Source organism: Pelmatolapia mariae, linkage group LG16_19 (assembly GCF_036321145.2).
Source record: "Pelmatolapia mariae isolate MD_Pm_ZW linkage group LG16_19, Pm_UMD_F_2, whole genome shotgun sequence".
NCBI lineage: Eukaryota > Metazoa > Chordata > Actinopteri > Cichliformes > Cichlidae > Pelmatolapia > Pelmatolapia mariae.
In genome coordinates this window covers 69,418,073-69,435,831 of record NC_086241.1, presented here as the reverse complement: position 1 = coordinate 69,435,831, position 17,759 = coordinate 69,418,073, and the positions used below count along the sequence as shown (strand labels likewise).

Here is a 17,759-nt window from a genome sequence, read left to right as displayed (position 1 = left end):
CCAGTTCAAACCCATTTAGTTTTTGCATCACCCAACATTTGACAGTGCTGTGATGCGAGTGTTGATTCATACCCAGCTGAAAAGCTGAAACTCACTGGTTATTCTTGTGCAGAGGCAATTTCATAGTCTATGACGTTCTACTGAGACGTGATTATTGCTGGTTGAAAACTTTAACCAATTCCCGCCTTGATGACTTGAAACACAGTCAGCTATGGCAATTTTTGCTAGTCTCTCAGGAGACTTTGTAGTTTGTTTCAATGGTAATTTCTGGTGTTGTCAATTTAATCGAGGGAAGTTGTCAGGTATTAAGAGTTCTTGGCAACATTAACACAATATGGGATTCAAATCCTGCATTGAGTGAAGCAAAGTATTGACACTTTGCACTTGGTCAATGCATACATTTCACTGAACCAATAAATGGGCGGGATTTCTCAAATGATCCACCAATCACGTGAGTAATCCCCCAGTTCAAACCCAAGTTCTTGCATCACCCAACATTTGACAGTGCACCATCAGTGATGTGAGTGTTGATTCATACCCAGCTAAAAAGCTGAAACTCACTGGTTATTCTTGTGCAGAGGTAATTTCGTAGTCTATGAAGTTCTACTGAGACGTGATTATTGCTGGTTGAAAACTTTAACCAATTCCCGCCTTGATGACTTGAAACACAGTCAGCTATGGCAATTTTTGCTAGTCTCTCAGGAGACTTTGTAGTTTGTTTCAATGGTAATTTCTGGCATTGGCAATTTATGATATCTGGCCGTCATTTTTATTGAGAGAAGTTGTCAGGTATTATGAAACCCAGTTCAAACCCATTTAGTTTTTGCATCACCCAACATTTGACAGTGCTGTGATGCGAGTGTTGATTCATACCCAGCTGAAAAGCTGAAACTCACTGGTTATTCTTGTGCAGAGGCAATTTCATAGTCTATGACGTTCTACTGAGACGTGATTATTGCTGGTTGAAAACTTTAACCAATTCCCGAATTGATGACTTGAAACACAGTCAGCTATGGCAATTTTTGCTAGTCTCTCAGAAAACTTTGTAGTTTGTTTCAATGGTAATTTCTGGTGTTGTCAATTTAATCGAGGGAAGTTGTCAGGTATTAAGAGTTCTTGGCAACATTAACACAATATGGGATTCAAATCCTGCATTGAGTGAAGCAAAGTATTGACACTTTGCACTTGGTCAATGCATACATTTCACTGAACCAATAAATGGGCGGGATTTCTCAAATGATCAACCAATCACGTGAGTAATCCTCCAGTTCAAACCCAAGTTCTTGCATCACCCAACATTTGACAGTGCACCATCAGTGATGTGAGTGTTGATTCATACCCAGCTAAAAAGCTGAAACTCACTGGTTATTCTTGTGCAGAGGCAATTTCATAGTCTATGAAGTTCTACTGAGACGTGATTATTGCTGGTTGAAAACTTTAACCAATTCCCGCCTTGATGACTTGAAACACAGTCAGCTATGGCAATTTTTGCTAGTTTCTCAGGAGACTTTGTAGTTTGTTTCAATGGTAATTTCTGGCATTGGCAATTTATGATATCTGGTTGTCATTTTTATTGAGGGAAGTTGTCAGGTATTAAGAGTTCTTTGCAACATTAACACAATATGGGATTCAAATCCTGCATTGAGTGAAGCAAAGTATTGACACTTGGTCAATGCATACATTTCACTGAAGAAATAAATGGGCGGGATTTCTAAATGATCCACCAATCACGTGAGTAATCCCCCAGTTCAAACCCATTTAGTTTTTGCATCACCCAACATTTGACAGTGCTGTGATGCGAGTGTTGATTCATACCCAGCTGAAAAGCTGAAACTCACTGGTTATTCTTGTGCAGAGGCAATTTCATAGTCTATGACGTTCTACTGAGACGTGATTATTGCTGGTTGAAAACTTTAACCAATTCCCGAATTGATGACTTGAAACACAGTCAGCTATGGCAATTTTTGCTAGTCTCTCAGAAAACTTTGTAGTTTGTTTCAATGGTAATTTCTGGTGTTGTCAATTTAATCGAGGGAAGTTGTCAGGTATTAAGAGTTCTTGGCAACATTAACACAATATGGGATTCAAATCCTGCATTGAGTGAAGCAAAGTATTGACACTTTGCACTTGGTCAATGCATACATTTCACTGAACCAATAAATGGGCGGGATTTCTCAAATGATCAACCAATCACGTGAGTAATCCTCCAGTTCAAACCCAAGTTCTTGCATCACCCAACATTTGACAGTGCACCATCAGTGATGTGAGTGTTGATTCATACCCAGCTAAAAAGCTGAAACTCACTGGTTATTCTTGTGCAGAGGCAATTTCATAGTCTATGACGTTTTACTGAGACGTGATTATTGCTGGTTGAAAACTTTAACCAATTCCCGAATTGATGACTTGAAACACAGTCAGCTATGGCAATTTTTGCTAGTCTCTCAGGAGACTTTGTAGTTTGTTTCAATGGTAATTTCTGGCGTTGTCAATTTAATTGAGGGAAGTTGTCAGGTATTAAGAGGTCTTGGCAACATTAACACAATATGGGATTCAAATCCTGCATTGAGTGAAGCAAAGTATTGACACTTTGCACTTGGTCAATGCATACATTTCACTGAACCAATAAATAGGCGGGATTCTCAAATGATCAACCAATCACGTGAGTAATCCTCCAGTTCAAACCCAAGTTCTTGCATCACCCAACATTTGACAGTGCACCATCAGTGATGTGAGTGTTGATTCATACCCAGCTAAAAAGCTGAAACTCACTGGTTATTCTTGTGCAGAGACAATTTCATAGTCTATGACGTTTTACTGAGACGTGATTATTGCTGGTTGAAAACTTTAACCAATTCCCGCCTTGATGACTTGAAACACAGTCAGCTATGGCAATTTTTGCTAGTCTCTCAGGAGACTTTGTAGTTTGTTTCAATGGTAATTTCTGGCATTGGCAATTTATGATATCTGGTTGTCATTTTTATTGAGGGAAGTTGTCAGGTATTAAGAGTTCTTTGCAACATTAACACAATATGGGATTCAAATCCTGCATTGAGTGAAGCAAAGTATTGACACTTGGTCAATGCATACATTTCACTGAAGAAATAAATGGGCGGGATTTCTAAATGATCCACCAATCACGTGAGTAATCCCCCAGTTCAAACCCATTTAGTTTTTGCATCACCCAACATTTGACAGTGCTGTGATGCGAGTGTTGATTCATACCCAGCTGAAAAGCTGAAACTCACTGGTTATTCTTGTGCAGAGGCAATTTCATAGTCTATGACGTTCTACTGAGACGTGATTATTGCTGGTTGAAAACTTTAACCAATTCCCGAATTGATGACTTGAAACACAGTCAGCTATGGCAATTTTTGCTAGTCTCTCAGGAGACTTTGTAGTTTGTTTCAATGGTAATTTCTGGCGTTGTCAATTTAATCGAGGGAAGTTGTCAGGTATTAAGAGGTCTTGGCAACATTAACACAATATGGGATTCAAATCCTGCATTGAGTGAAGCAAAGTATTGACACTTTGCACTTGGTCAATGCATACATTTCACTGAAGAAATAAATGGGCGGGATTTCTAAATGATCCACCAATCACGTGAGTAATCCCCCAGTTCAAACCCATTTAGTTTTTGCATCACCCAACATTTGACAGTGCTGTGATGCGAGTGTTGATTCATACCCAGCTGAAAAGCTGAAACTCACTGGTTATTCTTGTGCAGAGGCAATTTCATAGTCTATGACGTTCTACTGAGACGTGATTATTGCTGGTTGAAAACTTTAACCAATTCCCGCCTTGATGACTTGAAACACAGTCAGCTATGGCAATTTTTGCTAGTCTCTCAGGAGACTTTGTAGTTTGTTTCAATGGTAATTTCTGGTGTTGTCAATTTAATCGAGGGAAGTTGTCAAGTATTAAGAGTTCTTGGCAACATTAACACAATATGGGATTCAAATCCTGCATTGAGTGAAGCAAAGTATTGACACTTTGCACTTGGTCAATGCATACATTTCACTGAACCAATAAATGGGCGGGATTCTCAAATGATCAACCAATCACGTGAGTAATCCTCCAGTTCAAACCCAAGTTCTTGCATCACCCAACATTTGACAGTGCACCATCAGTGATGCGAGTGTTGAATCATACCCAGCTAAAAAGCTGAAACTCACTGGTTATTCTTGTGCAGAGGCAATTTCGTAGTCTATGAAGTTCTACTGAGACGTGATTATTGCTGGTTGAAAACTTTAACCAATTCCCGCCTTGATGACTTGAAACACAGTCAGCTATGGCAATTTTTGCTAGTCTCTCAGGAGACTTTGTAGTTTGTTTCAATGGTAATTTCTGGCATTGGCAATTTATGATATCTAGCCGTCATTTTTATTGAGAGAAGTTGTCAGGTATTATGAAACCCAGTTCAAACCCATTTAGTTTTTGCATCACCCAACATTTGACAGTGCTGTGATGCGAGTGTTGATTCATACCCAGCTGAAAAGCTGAAACTCACTGGTTATTCTTGTGCAGAGGCAATTTCATAGTCTATGACGTTTTACTGAGACGTGATTATTGCTGGTTGAAAACTTTAACCAATTCCCGCCTTGATGACTTGAAACACAGTCAGCTATGGCAATTTTTGCTAGTCTCTCAGGAGACTTTGTAGTTTGTTTCAATGGTAATTTCTGGTGTTGTCAATTTAATCGAGGGAAGTTGTCAAGTATTAAGAGTTCTTGGCAACATTAACACAATATGGGATTCAAATCCTGCATTGAGTGAAGCAAAGTATTGACACTTTGCACTTGGTCAATGCATACATTTCACTGAACCAATAAATGGGCGGGATTTCTCAAATGATCCACCAATCACGTGAGTAATCCCCCAGTTAAAACCCAAGTTCTTGCATCACCCAACATTTGACAGTGCACCATCAGTGATGTGAGTGTTGATTCATACCCAGCTGAAAAGCTGAAACTCACTGGTTGTTCTTGTGCAGAGGCAATTTCATAGTCTATGACGTTCTACTGAGACGTGATTATTGCTGGTTGAAAACTTTAACCAATTCCCGCCTTGATGACTTGAAACACAGTCAGCTATGGCAATTTTTGCTAGTCTCTCAGGAGACTTTGTAGTTTGTTTCAATGGTAATTTCTGGTGTTGTCAATTTAATCGAGGGAAGTTGTCAGGTATTAAGAGTTCTTGGCAATATTAACACAATATGGGATTCAAATCCTGCATTGAGTGAAGCAAAGTATTGACACTTTGCACTTGGTCAATGCATACATTTCACTGAACCAATAAATGGGCGGGATTCTCAAATGATCAACCAATCACGTGAGTAATCCTCCAGTTCAAACCCAAGTTCTTGCATCACCCAACATTTGACAGTGCACCATCAGTGATGTGAGTGTTGATTCATACCCAGCTAAAAAGCTGAAACTCACTGGTTATTCTTGTGCAGAGGCAATTTCGTAGTCTATGACGTTTTACTGAGACGTGATTATTGCTGGTTGAAAACTTTAACCAATTCCCGCCTTGATGACTTGAAACACAGTCAGCTATGGCAATTTTTGCTAGTCTCTCAGGAGACTTTGTAGTTTGTTTCAATGGTAATTTCTGGCATTGGCAATTTATGATATCTAGCCGTCATTTTTATTGAGAGAAGTTGTCAGGTATTATGAAACCCAGTTCAAACCCATTTAGTTTTTGCATCACCCAACATTTGACAGTGCTGTGATGCGAGTGTTGATTCATACCCAGCTGAAAAGCTGAAACTCACTGGTTATTCTTGTGCAGAGGCAATTTCATAGTCTATGACGTTTTACTGAGACGTGATTATTGCTGGTTGAAAACTTTAACCAATTCCCGCCTTGATGACTTGAAACACAGTCAGCTATGGCAATTTTTGCTAGTCTCTCAGGAGACTTTGTAGTTTGTTTCAATGGTAATTTCTGGCATTGGCAATTTATGATATCTAGCCGTCATTTTTATTGAGAGAAGTTGTCAGGTATTATGAAACCCAGTTCAAACCCATTTAGTTTTTGCATCACCCAACATTTGACAGTGCTGTGATGCGAGTGTTGATTCATACCCAGCTGAAAAGCTGAAACTCACTGGTTATTCTTGTGCAGAGGCAATTTCATAGTCTATGACGTTTTACTGAGACGTGATTATTGCTGGTTGAAAACTTTAACCAATTCCCGCCTTGATGACTTGAAACACAGTCAGCTATGGCAATTTTTGCTAGTCTCTCAGGAGACTTTGTAGTTTGTTTCAATGGTAATTTCTGGCGTTGTCAATTTAATTGAGGGAAGTTGTCAGGTATTAAGAGGTCTTGGCAACATTAACACAATATGGGATTCAAATCCTGCATTGAGTGAAGCAAAGTATTGACACTTTGCACTTGGTCAATGCATACATTTCACTGAACCAATAAATGGGCGGGATTCTCAAATGATCAACCAATCACGTGAGTAATCCTCCAGTTCAAACCCAAGTTCTTGCATCACCCAACATTTGACAGTGCACCATCAGTGATGCGAGTGTTGAATCATACCCAGCTAAAAAGCTGAAACTCACTGGTTATTCTTGTGCAGAGGCAATTTCGTAGTCTATGAAGTTCTACTGAGACGTGATTATTGCTGGTTGAAAACTTTAACCAATTCCCGCCTTGATGACTTGAAACACAGTCAGCTATGGCAATTTTTGCTAGTCTCTCAGGAGACTTTGTAGTTTGTTTCAATGGTAATTTCTGGCATTGGCAATTTATGATATCTAGCCGTCATTTTTATTGAGAGAAGTTGTCAGGTATTATGAAACCCAGTTCAAACCCATTTAGTTTTTGCATCACCCAACATTTGACAGTGCTGTGATGCGAGTGTTGATTCATACCCAGCTGAAAAGCTGAAACTCACTGGTTATTCTTGTGCAGAGGCAATTTCATAGTCTATGACGTTTTACTGAGACGTGATTATTGCTGGTTGAAAACTTTAACCAATTCCCGCCTTGATGACTTGAAACACAGTCAGCTATGGCAATTTTTGCTAGTCTCTCAGGAGACTTTGTAGTTTGTTTCAATGGTAATTTCTGGTGTTGTCAATTTAATCGAGGGAAGTTGTCAGGTATTAAGAGGTCTTGGCAACATTAACACAATATGGGATTCAAATCCTGCATTGAGTGAAGCAAAGTATTGACACTTTGCACTTGGTCAATGCATACATTTCACTGAACCAATAAATGGGCGGGATTTCTCAAATGATCCACCAATCACGTGAGTAATCCCCCAGTTAAAACCCAAGTTCTTGCATCACCCAACATTTGACAGTGCACCATCAGTGATGTGAGTGTTGATTCATACCCAGCTGAAAAGCTGAAACTCACTGGTTATTCTTGTGCAGAGGCAATTTCATAGTCTATGACGTTCTACTGAGACGTGATTATTGCTGGTTGAAAACTTTAACCAATTCCCGCCTTGATGACTTGAAACACAGTCAGCTATGGCAATTTTTGCTAGTCTCTCAGGAGACTTTGTAGTTTGTTTCAATGGTAATTTCTGGTGTTGTCAATTTAATCGAGGGAAGTTGTCAGGTATTAAGAGTTCTTGGCAATATTAACACAATATGGGATTCAAATCCTGCATTGAGTGAAGCAAAGTATTGACACTTTGCACTTGGTCAATGCATACATTTCACTGAACCAATAAATGGGCGGGATTCTCAAATGATCAACCAATCACGTGAGTAATCCTCCAGTTCAAACCCAAGTTCTTGCATCACCCAACATTTGACAGTGCACCATCAGTGATGTGAGTGTTGATTCATACCCAGCTAAAAAGCTGAAACTCACTGGTTATTCTTGTGCAGAGGCAATTTCGTAGTCTATGAAGTTCTACTGAGACGTGATTATTGCTGGTTGAAAACTTTAACCAATTCCCGCCTTGATGACTTGAAACACAGTCAGCTATGGCAATTTTTGCTAGTCTCTCAGGAGACTTTGTAGTTTGTTTCAATGGTAATTTCTGGCATTGGCAATTTATGATATCTGGTTGTCATTTTTATTGAGAGAAGTTGTCAGGTATTATGAAACCCAGTTCAAACCCATTTAGTTTTTGCATCACCCAACATTTGACAGTGCTGTGATGCGAGTGTTGATTCATACCCAGCTGAAAAGCTGAAACTCACTGGTTATTCTTGTGCAGAGGCAATTTCATAGTCTATGACGTTTTACTGAGACGTGATTATTGCTGGTTGAAAACTTTAACCAATTCCCGCCTTGATGACTTGAAACACAGTCAGCTATGGCAATTTTTGCTAGTCTCTCAGGAGACTTTGTAGTTTGTTTCAATGGTAATTTCTGGCATTGGCAATTTATGATATCTAGCCGTCATTTTTATTGAGAGAAGTTGTCAGGTATTATGAAACCCAGTTCAAACCCATTTAGTTTTTGCATCACCCAACATTTGACAGTGCTGTGATGCGAGTGTTGATTCATACCCAGCTGAAAAGCTGAAACTCACTGGTTATTCTTGTGCAGAGGCAATTTCATAGTCTATGACGTTTTACTGAGACGTGATTATTGCTGGTTGAAAACTTTAACCAATTCCCGCCTTGATGACTTGAAACACAGTCAGCTATGGCAATTTTTGCTAGTCTCTCAGGAGACTTTGTAGTTTGTTTCAATGGTAATTTCTGGTGTTGTCAATTTAATCGAGGGAAGTTGTCAGGTATTAAGAGTTCTTGGCAACATTAACACAATATGGGATTCAAATCCTGCATTGAGTGAAGCAAAGTATTGACACTTTGCACTTGGTCAATGCATACATTTCACTGAACCAATAAATGGGCGGGATTCTCAAATGATCCACCAATCACGTGAGTAATCCCCCAGTTAAAACCCAAGTTCTTGCATCACCCAACATTTGACAGTGCACCATCAGTGATGTGAGTGTTGATTCATACCCAGCTGAAAAGCTGAAACTCACTGGTTATTCTTGTGCAGAGGCAATTTCATAGTCTATGAAGTTCTACTGAGACGTGATTATTGCTGGTTGAAAACTTTAACCAATTCCCGCCTTGATGACTTGAAACACAGTCAGCTATGGCAATTTTTGCTAGTCTCTCAGGAGACTTTGTAGTTTGTTTCAATGGTAATTTCTGGCATTGGCAATTTATGATATCTGGCCGTCATTTTTATTGAGAGAAGTTGTCAGGTATTATGAAACCCAGTTCAAACCCATTTAGTTTTTGCATCACCCAACATTTGACAGTGCTGTGATGCGAGTGTTGATTCATACCCAGCTGAAAAGCTGAAACTCACTGGTTATTCTTGTGCAGAGGCAATTTCATAGTCTATGAAGTTCTACTGAGACGTGATTATTGCTGGTTGAAAACTTTAACCAATTCCCGCCTTGATGACTTGAAACACAGTCAGCTATGGCAATTTTTGCAAGTCTCTCAGGAGACTTTGTAGTTTGTTTCAATGGTAATTTCTGGCATTGGCAATTTATGATATCTGGTTGTCATTTTTATTGAGGGAAGTTGTCAGGTATTAAGAGTTCTTTGCAACATTAACACAATATGGGATTCAAATCCTGCATTGAGTGAAGCAAAGTATTGACACTTGGTCAATGCATACATTTCACTGAAGAAATAAATGGGCGGGATTTCTAAATGATCCACCAATCACGTGAGTAATCCCCCAGTTCAAACCCATTTAGTTTTTGCATCACCCAACATTTGACAGTGCTGTGATGCGAGTGTTGATTCATACCCAGCTGAAAAGCTGAAACTCACTGGTTATTCTTGTGCAGAGGCAATTTCATAGTCTATGACGTTCTACTGAGACGTGATTATTGCTGGTTGAAAACTTTAACCAATTCCCGCCCTGATGACTTGAAACACAGTCAGCTATGGCAATTTTTGCTAGTCTCTCAGGAGACTTTGTAGTTTGTTTCAATGGTAATTTCTGGTGTTGTCAATTTAATCGAGGGAAGTTGTCAGGTATTAAGAGTTCTTGGCAACATTAACACAATATGGGATTCAAATCCTGCATTGAGTGAAGTAAAGTATTGACACTTTGCACTTGGTCAATGCATACATTTCACTGAACCAATAAATGGGCGGGATTCTCAAATGATCCACCAATCACGTGAGTAATCCCCCAGTTAAAACCCAAGTTCTTGCATCACCCAACATTTGACAGTGCACCATCAGTGATGTGAGTGTTGATTCATACCCAGCTGAAAAGCTGAAACTCACTGGTTATTCTTGTGCAGAGGCAATTTCATAGTCTATGAAGTTCTACTGAGACGTGATTATTGCTGGTTGAAAACTTTAACCAATTCCCGCCTTGATGACTTGAAACACAGTCAGCTATGGCAATTTTTGCTAGTCTCTCAGGAGACTTTGTAGTTTGTTTCAATGGTAATTTCTGGCATTGGCAATTTATGATATCTGGTTGTCATTTTTATTGAGAGAAGTTGTCAGGTATTATGAAACCCAGTTCAAACCCATTTAGTTTTTGCATCACCCAACATTTGACAGTGCTGTGATGCGAGTGTTGATTCATACCCAGCTGAAAAGCTGAAACTCACTGGTTATTCTTGTGCAGAGGCAATTTCATAGTCTATGACGTTCTACTGAGACGTGATTATTGCTGGTTGAAAACTTTAACCAATTCCCGCCTTGATGACTTGAAACACAGTCAGCTATGGCAATTTTTGCTAGTCTCTCAGGAGACTTTGTAGTTTGTTTCAATGGTAATTTCTGGCATTGGCAATTTATGATATCTAGCCGTCATTTTTATTGAGAGAAGTTGTCAGGTATTATGAAACCCAGTTCAAACCCATTTAGTTTTTGCATCACCCAACATTTGACAGTGCTGTGATGCGAGTGTTGATTCATACCCAGCTGAAAAGCTGAAACTCACTGGTTATTCTTGTGCAGAGGCAATTTCATAGTCTATGACGTTTTACTGAGACGTGATTATTGCTGGTTGAAAACTTTAACCAATTCCCGCCTTGATGACTTGAAACACAGTCAGCTATGGCAATTTTTGCTAGTCTCTCAGGAGACTTTGTAGTTTGTTTCAATGGTAATTTCTGGCGTTGTCAATTTAATTGAGGGAAGTTGTCAGGTATTAAGAGGTCTTGGCAACATTAACACAATATGGGATTCAAATCCTGCATTGAGTGAAGCAAAGTATTGACACTTTGCACTTGGTCAATGCATACATTTCACTGAACCAATAAATGGGCGGGATTCTCAAATGATCAACCAATCACGTGAGTAATCCTCCAGTTAAAACCCAAGTTCTTGCATCACCCAACATTTGACAGTGCACCATCAGTGATGTGAGTGTTGATTCATACCCAGCTGAAAAGCTGAAACTCACTGGTTATTCTTGTGCAGAGGCAATTTCATAGTCTATGAAGTTCTACTGAGACGTGATTATTGCTGGTTGAAAACTTTAACCAATTCCCGCCTTGATGACTTGAAACACAGTCAGCTATGGCAATTTTTGCTAGTCTCTCAGGAGACTTTGTAGTTTGTTTCAATGGTAATTTCTGGCATTGGCAATTTATGATATCTGGTTGTCATTTTTATTGAGGGAAGTTGTCAGGTATTAAGAGTTCTTTGCAACATTAACACAATATGGGATTCAAATCCTGCATTGAGTGAAGCAAAGTATTGACACTTGGTCAATGCATACATTTCACTGAAGAAATAAATGGGCGGGATTTCTAAATGATCCACCAATCACGTGAGTAATCCCCCAGTTCAAACCCATTTAGTTTTTGCATCACCCAACATTTGACAGTGCTGTGATGCGAGTGTTGATTCATACCCAGCTGAAAAGCTGAAACTCACTGGTTATTCTTGTGCAGAAGCAATTTCGTAGTCTATGAAGTTCTACTGAGACGTGATTATTGCTGGTTGAAAACTTTAACCAATTCCCGCCTTGATGACTTGAAACACAGTCAGCTATGGCAATTTTTGCTAGTCTCTCAGGAGACTTTGTAGTTTGTTTCAATGGTAATTTCTGGCATTGGCAATTTATGATATCTGGCCGTCATTTTTATTGAGAGAAGTTGTCAGGTATTATGAAACCCAGTTCAAACCCATTTAGTTTTTGCATCACCCAACATTTGACAGTGCTGTGATGCGAGTGTTGATTCATACCCAGCTGAAAAGCTGAAACTCACTGGTTATTCTTGTGCAGAGGCAATTTCATAGTCTATGACGTTCTACTGAGACGTGATTATTGCTGGTTGAAAACTTTAACCAATTCCCGAATTGATGACTTGAAACACAGTCAGCTATGGCAATTTTTGCTAGTCTCTCAGGAGACTTTGTAGTTTGTTTCAATGGTAATTTCTGGTGTTGTCAATTTAATCGAGGGAAGTTGTCAGGTATTAAGAGTTCTTGGCAACATTAACACAATATGGGATTCAAATCCTGCATTGAGTGAAGCAAAGTATTGACACTTTGCACTTGGTCAATGCATACATTTCACTGAACCAATAAATGGGCGGGATTTCTCAAATGATCAACCAATCACGTGAGTAATCCTCCAGTTCAAACCCAAGTTCTTGCATCACCCAACATTTGACAGTGCACCATCAGTGATGTGAGTGTTGATTCATACCCAGCTAAAAAGCTGAAACTCACTGGTTATTCTTGTGCAGAGGCAATTTCATAGTCTATGAAGTTCTACTGAGACGTGATTATTGCTGGTTGAAAACTTTAACCAATTCCCGCCTTGATGACTTGAAACACAGTCAGCTATGGCAATTTTTGCTAGTTTCTCAGCAGACTTTGTAGTTTGTTTCAATGGTAATTTCTGGCATTGGCAATTTATGATATCTGGTTGTCATTTTTATTGAGGGAAGTTGTCAGGTATTAAGAGTTCTTTGCAACATTAACACAATATGGGATTCAAATCCTGCATTGAGTGAAGCAAAGTATTGACACTTGGTCAATGCATACATTTCACTGAAGAAATAAATGGGCGGGATTTCTAAATGATCCACCAATCACGTGAGTAATCCCCCAGTTCAAACCCATTTAGTTTTTGCATCACCCAACATTTGACAGTGCTGTGATGCGAGTGTTGATTCATACCCAGCTGAAAAGCTGAAACTCACTGGTTATTCTTGTGCAGAGGCAATTTCATAGTCTATGACGTTCTACTGAGACGTGATTATTGCTGGTTGAAAACTTTAACCAATTCCCGCCTTGATGACTTGAAACACAGTCAGCTATGGCAATTTTTGCTAGTCTCTCAGGAGACTTTGTAGTTTGTTTCAATGGTAATTTCTGGCGTTGTCAATTTAATCGAGGGAAGTTGTCAGGTATTAAGAGGTCTTGGCAACATTAACACAATATGGGATTCAAATCCTGCATTGAGTGAAGCAAAGTATTGACACTTTGCACTTGGTCAATGCATACATTTCACTGAACCAATAAATGGGCGGGATTCTCAAATGATCAACCAATCACGTGAGTAATCCTCCAGTTCAAACCCAAGTTCTTGCATCACCCAACATTTGACAGTGCACCATCAGTGATGTGAGTGTTGATTCATACCCAGCTAAAAAGCTGAAACTCACTGGTTATTCTTGTGCAGAGGCAATTTCGTAGTCTATGAAGTTCTACTGAGACGTGATTATTGCTGGTTGAAAACTTTAACCAATTCCCGCCTTGATGACTTGAAACACAGTCAGCTATGGCAATTTTTGCTAGTCTCTCAGGAGACTTTGTAGTTTGTTTCAATGGTAATTTCTGGCATTGGCAATTTATGATATCTAGCCGTCATTTTTATTGAGAGAAGTTGTCAGGTATTATGAAACCCAGTTCAAACCCATTTAGTTTTTGCATCACCCAACATTTGACAGTGCTGTGATGCGAGTGTTGATTCATACCCAGCTGAAAAGCTGAAACTCACTGGTTATTCTTGTGCAGAGGCAATTTCATAGTCTATGAAGTTCTACTGAGACGTGATTATTGCTGGTTGAAAACTTTAACCAATTCCCGAATTGATGACTTGAAACACAGTCAGCTATGGCAATTTTTGCTAGTCTCTCAGAAAACTTTGTAGTTTGTTTCAATGGTAATTTCTGGTGTTGTCAATTTAATCGAGGGAAGTTGTCAGGTATTAAGAGTTCTTGGCAACATTAACACAATATGGGATTCAAATCCTGCATTGAGTGAAGCAAAGTATTGACACTTTGCACTTGGTCAATGCATACATTTCACTGAACCAATAAATGGGCGGGATTTCTCAAATGATCAACCAATCACGTGAGTAATCCTCCAGTTCAAACCCAAGTTCTTGCATCACCCAACATTTGACAGTGCACCATCAGTGATGTGAGTGTTGATTCATACCCAGCTAAAAAGCTGAAACTCACTGGTTATTCTTGTGCAGAGGCAATTTCATAGTCTATGAAGTTCTACTGAGACGTGATTATTGCTGGTTGAAAACTTTAACCAATTCCCGCCTTGATGACTTGAAACACAGTCAGCTATGGCAATTTTTGCTAGTCTCTCAGGAGACTTTGTAGTTTGTTTCAATGGTAATTTCTGGCATTGGCAATTTATGATATCTGGTTGTCATTTTTATTGAGAGAAGTTGTCAGGTATTAAGAGTTCTTTGCAACATTAACACAATATGGGATTCAAATCCTGCATTGAGTGAAGCAAAGTATTGACACTTGGTCAATGCATACATTTCACTGAAGAAATAAATGGGCGGGATTTCTAAATGATCCACCAATCACGTGAGTAATCCCCCAGTTCAAACCCATTTAGTTTTTGCATCACCCAACATTTGACAGTGCTGTGATGCGAGTGTTGATTCATACCCAGCTGAAAAGCTGAAACTCACTGGTTATTCTTGTGCAGAGGCAATTTCATAGTCTATGACGTTCTACTGAGACGTGATTATTGCTGGTTGAAAACTTTAACCAATTCCCGAATTGATGACTTGAAACACAGTCAGCTATGGCAATTTTTGCTAGTCTCTCAGGAGACTTTGTAGTTTGTTTCAATGGTAATTTCTGGTGTTGTCAATTTAATCGAGGGAAGTTGTCAGGTATTAAGAGTTCTTGGCAACATTAACACAATATGGGATTCAAATCCTGCATTGAGTGAAGCAAAGTATTGACACTTTGCACTTGGTCAATGCATACATTTCACTGAACCAATAAATGGGCGGGATTCTCAAATGATCCACCAATCACGTGAGTAATCCCCCAGTTCAAACCCAAGTTCTTGCATCACCCAACATTTGACAGTGCACCATCAGTGATGTGAGTGTTGATTCATACCCAGCTAAAAAGCTGAAACTCACTGGTTATTCTTGTGCAGAGGCAATTTCGTAGTCTATGAAGTTCTACTGAGACGTGATTATTGCTGGTTGAAAACTTTAACCAATTCCCGCCTTGATGACTTGAAACACAGTCAGCTATGGCAATTTTTGCTAGTCTCTCAGGAGACTTTGTAGTTTGTTTCAATGGTAATTTCTGGCATTGGCAATTTATGATATCTGGCCGTCATTTTTATTGAGAGAAGTGGTCAGGCATTATGAAACCCAGTTCAAACCCATTTAGTTTTTGCATCACCCAACATTTGACAGTGCTGTGATGCGAGTGTTGATTCATACCCAGCTGAAAAGCTGAAACTCACTGGTTATTCTTGTGCAGAGGCAATTTCGTAGTCTATGAAGTTCTACTGAGACGTGATTATTGCTGGTTGAAAACTTTAACCAATTCCCGCCTTGATGACTTGAAACACAGTCAGCTATGGCAATTTTTGCAAGTCTCTCAGGAGACTTTGTAGTTTGTTTCAATGGTAATTTCTGGCATTGGCAGTTTATGATATCTGGTTGTCATTTTTATTGAGGAAGGTTGTCAGGTATTAAGAGTTCTTTGCAACATTAACACAATATGGGATTCAAATCCTGCATTGAGTGAAGCAAAGTATTGACACTTGGTCAATGCATACATTTCACTGAAGAAATAAATGGGCGGGATTTCTAAATGATCCACCAATCACGTGAGTAATCCCCCAGTTCAAACCCATTTAGTTTTTGCATCACCCAACATTTGACAGTGCTGTGATGCGAGTGTTGATTCATACCCAGCTGAAAAGCTGAAACTCACTGGTTATTCTTGTGCAGAGGCAATTTCATAGTCTATGACGTTCTACTGAGACGTGATTATTGCTGGTTGAAAACTTTAACCAATTCCCGCCTTGATGACTTGAAACACAGTCAGCTATGGCAATTTTTGCTAGTCTCTCAGGAGACTTTGTAGTTTGTTTCAATGGTAATTTCTGGTGTTGTCAATTTAATCGAGGGAAGTTGTCAGGTATTAAGAGTTCTTGGCAATATTAACACAATATGGGATTCAAATCCTGCATTGAGTGAAGCAAAGTATTGACACTTTGCACTTGGTCAATGCATACATTTCACTGAACCAATAAATGGGCGGGATTCTCAAATGATCAACCAATCACGTGAGTAATCCTCCAGTTCAAACCCAAGTTCTTGCATCACCCAACATTTGACAGTGCACCATCAGTGATGTGAGTGTTGATTCATACCCAGCTAATAAGCTGAAACTCACTGGTTATTCTTGTGCAGAGGCAATTTCATAGTCTATGACGTTCTACTGAGACGTGATTGTTGCTGGTTGAAAACTTTAACCAATTCCCGCCTTGATGACTTGAAACACAGTCAGCTATGGCAATTTTTGCTAGTCTCTCAGGAGACTTTGTAGTTTGTTTCAATGGTAATTTCTGGCGTTGTCAATTTAATTGAGGGAAGTTGTCAGGTATTAAGAGGTCTTGGCAACATTAACACAATATGGGATTCAAATCCTGCATTGAGTGAAGCAAAGTATTGACACTTTGCACTTGGTCAATGCATACATTTCACTGAACCAATAAATGGGCGGGATTCTCAAATGATCAACCAATCACGTGAGTAATCCTCCAGTTAAAACCCAAGTTCTTGCATCACCCAACATTTGACAGTGCACCATCAGTGATGTGAGTGTTGATTCATACCCAGCTGAAAAGCTGAAACTCACTGGTTATTCTTGTGCAGAGGCAATTTCATAGTCTATGACGTTCTACTGAGACGTGATTATTGCTGGTTGAAAACTTTAACCAATTCCCGCCTTGATGACTTGAAACACAGTCAGCTATGGCAATTTTTGCTAGTCTCTCAGGAGACTTTGTAGTTTGTTTCAATGGTAATTTCTGGCATTGGCAATTTATGATATCTAGCCGTCATTTTTATTGAGAGAAGTTGTCAGGTATTATGAAACCCAGTTCAAACCCATTTAGTTCTTGCATCACCCAACATTTGACAGTGCTGTGATGCGAGTGTTGATTCATACCCAGCTGAAAAGCTGAAACTCACTGGTTATTCTTGTGCAGAGGCAATTTCATAGTCTATGACGTTTTACTGAGACGTGATTATTGCTGGTTGAAAACTTTAACCAATTCCCGCCTTGATGACTTGAAACACAGTCAGCTATGGCAATTTTTGCTAGTCTCTCAGGAGACTTTGTAGTTTGTTTCAATGGTAATTTCTGGTGTTGTCAATTTAATCGAGGGAAGTTGTCAGGTATTAAGAGTTCTTGGCAACATTAACACAATATGGGATTCAAATCCTGCATTGAGTGAAGCAAAGTATTGACACTTTGCACTTGGTCAATGCATACATTTCACTGAACCAATAAATGGGCGGGATTCTCA

General features: G+C 39.3%; 42 non-coding genes across 42 annotated transcripts; all 42 read left to right on the top strand.

Annotated features, from left to right (window-relative positions):
• Nucleotides 1-100: 100 nt before the first annotated feature.
• Nucleotides 101-240, top strand: LOC134646436 (U4 spliceosomal RNA). Its single transcript, XR_010096679.1, has one exon. It is a non-coding gene; the product is annotated as a U4 spliceosomal RNA (small nuclear RNA).
• Nucleotides 241-566: 326 nt separating this feature from the next.
• Nucleotides 567-706, top strand: LOC134646490 (U4 spliceosomal RNA). Its single transcript, XR_010096729.1, has one exon. It is a non-coding gene; the product is annotated as a U4 spliceosomal RNA (small nuclear RNA).
• Nucleotides 707-901: 195 nt separating this feature from the next.
• Nucleotides 902-1,041, top strand: LOC134646455 (U4 spliceosomal RNA). Its single transcript, XR_010096698.1, has one exon. It is a non-coding gene; the product is annotated as a U4 spliceosomal RNA (small nuclear RNA).
• A 326-nt stretch (nt 1,042-1,367) lies between these two features.
• Nucleotides 1,368-1,507, top strand: LOC134646492 (U4 spliceosomal RNA). The gene has a single exon (XR_010096731.1). It is a non-coding gene; the product is annotated as a U4 spliceosomal RNA (small nuclear RNA).
• A 336-nt stretch (nt 1,508-1,843) lies between these two features.
• On the top strand, nt 1,844-1,983 carry LOC134646454 (U4 spliceosomal RNA). Its single transcript, XR_010096697.1, has one exon. It is a non-coding gene; the product is annotated as a U4 spliceosomal RNA (small nuclear RNA).
• A 326-nt stretch (nt 1,984-2,309) lies between these two features.
• Nucleotides 2,310-2,449, top strand: LOC134646447 (U4 spliceosomal RNA). The gene has a single exon (XR_010096690.1). It is a non-coding gene; the product is annotated as a U4 spliceosomal RNA (small nuclear RNA).
• Nucleotides 2,450-2,774: 325 nt separating this feature from the next.
• On the top strand, nt 2,775-2,914 carry LOC134646442 (U4 spliceosomal RNA). The gene has a single exon (XR_010096685.1). It is a non-coding gene; the product is annotated as a U4 spliceosomal RNA (small nuclear RNA).
• Nucleotides 2,915-3,250: 336 nt separating this feature from the next.
• LOC134646450 (U4 spliceosomal RNA) lies at nt 3,251-3,390 on the top strand. Its single transcript, XR_010096693.1, has one exon. It is a non-coding gene; the product is annotated as a U4 spliceosomal RNA (small nuclear RNA).
• Nucleotides 3,391-3,712: 322 nt separating this feature from the next.
• LOC134646435 (U4 spliceosomal RNA) lies at nt 3,713-3,852 on the top strand. Its single transcript, XR_010096678.1, has one exon. It is a non-coding gene; the product is annotated as a U4 spliceosomal RNA (small nuclear RNA).
• Nucleotides 3,853-4,177: 325 nt separating this feature from the next.
• Nucleotides 4,178-4,317, top strand: LOC134646487 (U4 spliceosomal RNA). The gene has a single exon (XR_010096727.1). It is a non-coding gene; the product is annotated as a U4 spliceosomal RNA (small nuclear RNA).
• A 195-nt stretch (nt 4,318-4,512) lies between these two features.
• LOC134646505 (U4 spliceosomal RNA) lies at nt 4,513-4,652 on the top strand. Its single transcript, XR_010096744.1, has one exon. It is a non-coding gene; the product is annotated as a U4 spliceosomal RNA (small nuclear RNA).
• A 326-nt stretch (nt 4,653-4,978) lies between these two features.
• On the top strand, nt 4,979-5,118 carry LOC134646441 (U4 spliceosomal RNA). The gene has a single exon (XR_010096684.1). It is a non-coding gene; the product is annotated as a U4 spliceosomal RNA (small nuclear RNA).
• A 325-nt stretch (nt 5,119-5,443) lies between these two features.
• Nucleotides 5,444-5,583, top strand: LOC134646510 (U4 spliceosomal RNA). Its single transcript, XR_010096748.1, has one exon. It is a non-coding gene; the product is annotated as a U4 spliceosomal RNA (small nuclear RNA).
• A 195-nt stretch (nt 5,584-5,778) lies between these two features.
• Nucleotides 5,779-5,918, top strand: LOC134646504 (U4 spliceosomal RNA). Its single transcript, XR_010096743.1, has one exon. It is a non-coding gene; the product is annotated as a U4 spliceosomal RNA (small nuclear RNA).
• Nucleotides 5,919-6,113: 195 nt separating this feature from the next.
• Nucleotides 6,114-6,253, top strand: LOC134646503 (U4 spliceosomal RNA). Its single transcript, XR_010096742.1, has one exon. It is a non-coding gene; the product is annotated as a U4 spliceosomal RNA (small nuclear RNA).
• A 325-nt stretch (nt 6,254-6,578) lies between these two features.
• LOC134646486 (U4 spliceosomal RNA) lies at nt 6,579-6,718 on the top strand. Its single transcript, XR_010096726.1, has one exon. It is a non-coding gene; the product is annotated as a U4 spliceosomal RNA (small nuclear RNA).
• A 195-nt stretch (nt 6,719-6,913) lies between these two features.
• LOC134646502 (U4 spliceosomal RNA) lies at nt 6,914-7,053 on the top strand. Its single transcript, XR_010096741.1, has one exon. It is a non-coding gene; the product is annotated as a U4 spliceosomal RNA (small nuclear RNA).
• Nucleotides 7,054-7,379: 326 nt separating this feature from the next.
• On the top strand, nt 7,380-7,519 carry LOC134646434 (U4 spliceosomal RNA). The gene has a single exon (XR_010096677.1). It is a non-coding gene; the product is annotated as a U4 spliceosomal RNA (small nuclear RNA).
• Nucleotides 7,520-7,844: 325 nt separating this feature from the next.
• On the top strand, nt 7,845-7,984 carry LOC134646485 (U4 spliceosomal RNA). The gene has a single exon (XR_010096725.1). It is a non-coding gene; the product is annotated as a U4 spliceosomal RNA (small nuclear RNA).
• Nucleotides 7,985-8,179: 195 nt separating this feature from the next.
• On the top strand, nt 8,180-8,319 carry LOC134646496 (U4 spliceosomal RNA). The gene has a single exon (XR_010096735.1). It is a non-coding gene; the product is annotated as a U4 spliceosomal RNA (small nuclear RNA).
• A 195-nt stretch (nt 8,320-8,514) lies between these two features.
• Nucleotides 8,515-8,654, top strand: LOC134646494 (U4 spliceosomal RNA). Its single transcript, XR_010096733.1, has one exon. It is a non-coding gene; the product is annotated as a U4 spliceosomal RNA (small nuclear RNA).
• A 325-nt stretch (nt 8,655-8,979) lies between these two features.
• On the top strand, nt 8,980-9,119 carry LOC134646477 (U4 spliceosomal RNA). The gene has a single exon (XR_010096718.1). It is a non-coding gene; the product is annotated as a U4 spliceosomal RNA (small nuclear RNA).
• A 195-nt stretch (nt 9,120-9,314) lies between these two features.
• On the top strand, nt 9,315-9,454 carry LOC134646466 (U4 spliceosomal RNA). Its single transcript, XR_010096708.1, has one exon. It is a non-coding gene; the product is annotated as a U4 spliceosomal RNA (small nuclear RNA).
• A 336-nt stretch (nt 9,455-9,790) lies between these two features.
• Nucleotides 9,791-9,930, top strand: LOC134646443 (U4 spliceosomal RNA). Its single transcript, XR_010096686.1, has one exon. It is a non-coding gene; the product is annotated as a U4 spliceosomal RNA (small nuclear RNA).
• Nucleotides 9,931-10,255: 325 nt separating this feature from the next.
• On the top strand, nt 10,256-10,395 carry LOC134646476 (U4 spliceosomal RNA). The gene has a single exon (XR_010096717.1). It is a non-coding gene; the product is annotated as a U4 spliceosomal RNA (small nuclear RNA).
• A 195-nt stretch (nt 10,396-10,590) lies between these two features.
• LOC134646432 (U4 spliceosomal RNA) lies at nt 10,591-10,730 on the top strand. The gene has a single exon (XR_010096676.1). It is a non-coding gene; the product is annotated as a U4 spliceosomal RNA (small nuclear RNA).
• Nucleotides 10,731-10,925: 195 nt separating this feature from the next.
• On the top strand, nt 10,926-11,065 carry LOC134646501 (U4 spliceosomal RNA). The gene has a single exon (XR_010096740.1). It is a non-coding gene; the product is annotated as a U4 spliceosomal RNA (small nuclear RNA).
• Nucleotides 11,066-11,390: 325 nt separating this feature from the next.
• On the top strand, nt 11,391-11,530 carry LOC134646475 (U4 spliceosomal RNA). Its single transcript, XR_010096716.1, has one exon. It is a non-coding gene; the product is annotated as a U4 spliceosomal RNA (small nuclear RNA).
• Nucleotides 11,531-11,866: 336 nt separating this feature from the next.
• LOC134646439 (U4 spliceosomal RNA) lies at nt 11,867-12,006 on the top strand. The gene has a single exon (XR_010096682.1). It is a non-coding gene; the product is annotated as a U4 spliceosomal RNA (small nuclear RNA).
• A 195-nt stretch (nt 12,007-12,201) lies between these two features.
• Nucleotides 12,202-12,341, top strand: LOC134646449 (U4 spliceosomal RNA). The gene has a single exon (XR_010096692.1). It is a non-coding gene; the product is annotated as a U4 spliceosomal RNA (small nuclear RNA).
• Nucleotides 12,342-12,667: 326 nt separating this feature from the next.
• LOC134646444 (U4 spliceosomal RNA) lies at nt 12,668-12,807 on the top strand. Its single transcript, XR_010096687.1, has one exon. It is a non-coding gene; the product is annotated as a U4 spliceosomal RNA (small nuclear RNA).
• A 336-nt stretch (nt 12,808-13,143) lies between these two features.
• LOC134646428 (U4 spliceosomal RNA) lies at nt 13,144-13,283 on the top strand. The gene has a single exon (XR_010096673.1). It is a non-coding gene; the product is annotated as a U4 spliceosomal RNA (small nuclear RNA).
• Nucleotides 13,284-13,608: 325 nt separating this feature from the next.
• On the top strand, nt 13,609-13,748 carry LOC134646484 (U4 spliceosomal RNA). The gene has a single exon (XR_010096724.1). It is a non-coding gene; the product is annotated as a U4 spliceosomal RNA (small nuclear RNA).
• A 195-nt stretch (nt 13,749-13,943) lies between these two features.
• Nucleotides 13,944-14,083, top strand: LOC134646453 (U4 spliceosomal RNA). Its single transcript, XR_010096696.1, has one exon. It is a non-coding gene; the product is annotated as a U4 spliceosomal RNA (small nuclear RNA).
• Nucleotides 14,084-14,409: 326 nt separating this feature from the next.
• On the top strand, nt 14,410-14,549 carry LOC134646474 (U4 spliceosomal RNA). Its single transcript, XR_010096715.1, has one exon. It is a non-coding gene; the product is annotated as a U4 spliceosomal RNA (small nuclear RNA).
• Nucleotides 14,550-14,885: 336 nt separating this feature from the next.
• LOC134646448 (U4 spliceosomal RNA) lies at nt 14,886-15,025 on the top strand. The gene has a single exon (XR_010096691.1). It is a non-coding gene; the product is annotated as a U4 spliceosomal RNA (small nuclear RNA).
• Nucleotides 15,026-15,350: 325 nt separating this feature from the next.
• LOC134646482 (U4 spliceosomal RNA) lies at nt 15,351-15,490 on the top strand. Its single transcript, XR_010096722.1, has one exon. It is a non-coding gene; the product is annotated as a U4 spliceosomal RNA (small nuclear RNA).
• A 195-nt stretch (nt 15,491-15,685) lies between these two features.
• Nucleotides 15,686-15,825, top strand: LOC134646469 (U4 spliceosomal RNA). Its single transcript, XR_010096711.1, has one exon. It is a non-coding gene; the product is annotated as a U4 spliceosomal RNA (small nuclear RNA).
• Nucleotides 15,826-16,161: 336 nt separating this feature from the next.
• LOC134646427 (U4 spliceosomal RNA) lies at nt 16,162-16,301 on the top strand. Its single transcript, XR_010096672.1, has one exon. It is a non-coding gene; the product is annotated as a U4 spliceosomal RNA (small nuclear RNA).
• A 325-nt stretch (nt 16,302-16,626) lies between these two features.
• Nucleotides 16,627-16,766, top strand: LOC134646440 (U4 spliceosomal RNA). Its single transcript, XR_010096683.1, has one exon. It is a non-coding gene; the product is annotated as a U4 spliceosomal RNA (small nuclear RNA).
• A 325-nt stretch (nt 16,767-17,091) lies between these two features.
• Nucleotides 17,092-17,231, top strand: LOC134646431 (U4 spliceosomal RNA). Its single transcript, XR_010096675.1, has one exon. It is a non-coding gene; the product is annotated as a U4 spliceosomal RNA (small nuclear RNA).
• A 195-nt stretch (nt 17,232-17,426) lies between these two features.
• On the top strand, nt 17,427-17,566 carry LOC134646500 (U4 spliceosomal RNA). The gene has a single exon (XR_010096739.1). It is a non-coding gene; the product is annotated as a U4 spliceosomal RNA (small nuclear RNA).
• Nucleotides 17,567-17,759: the final 193 nt, after the last annotated feature.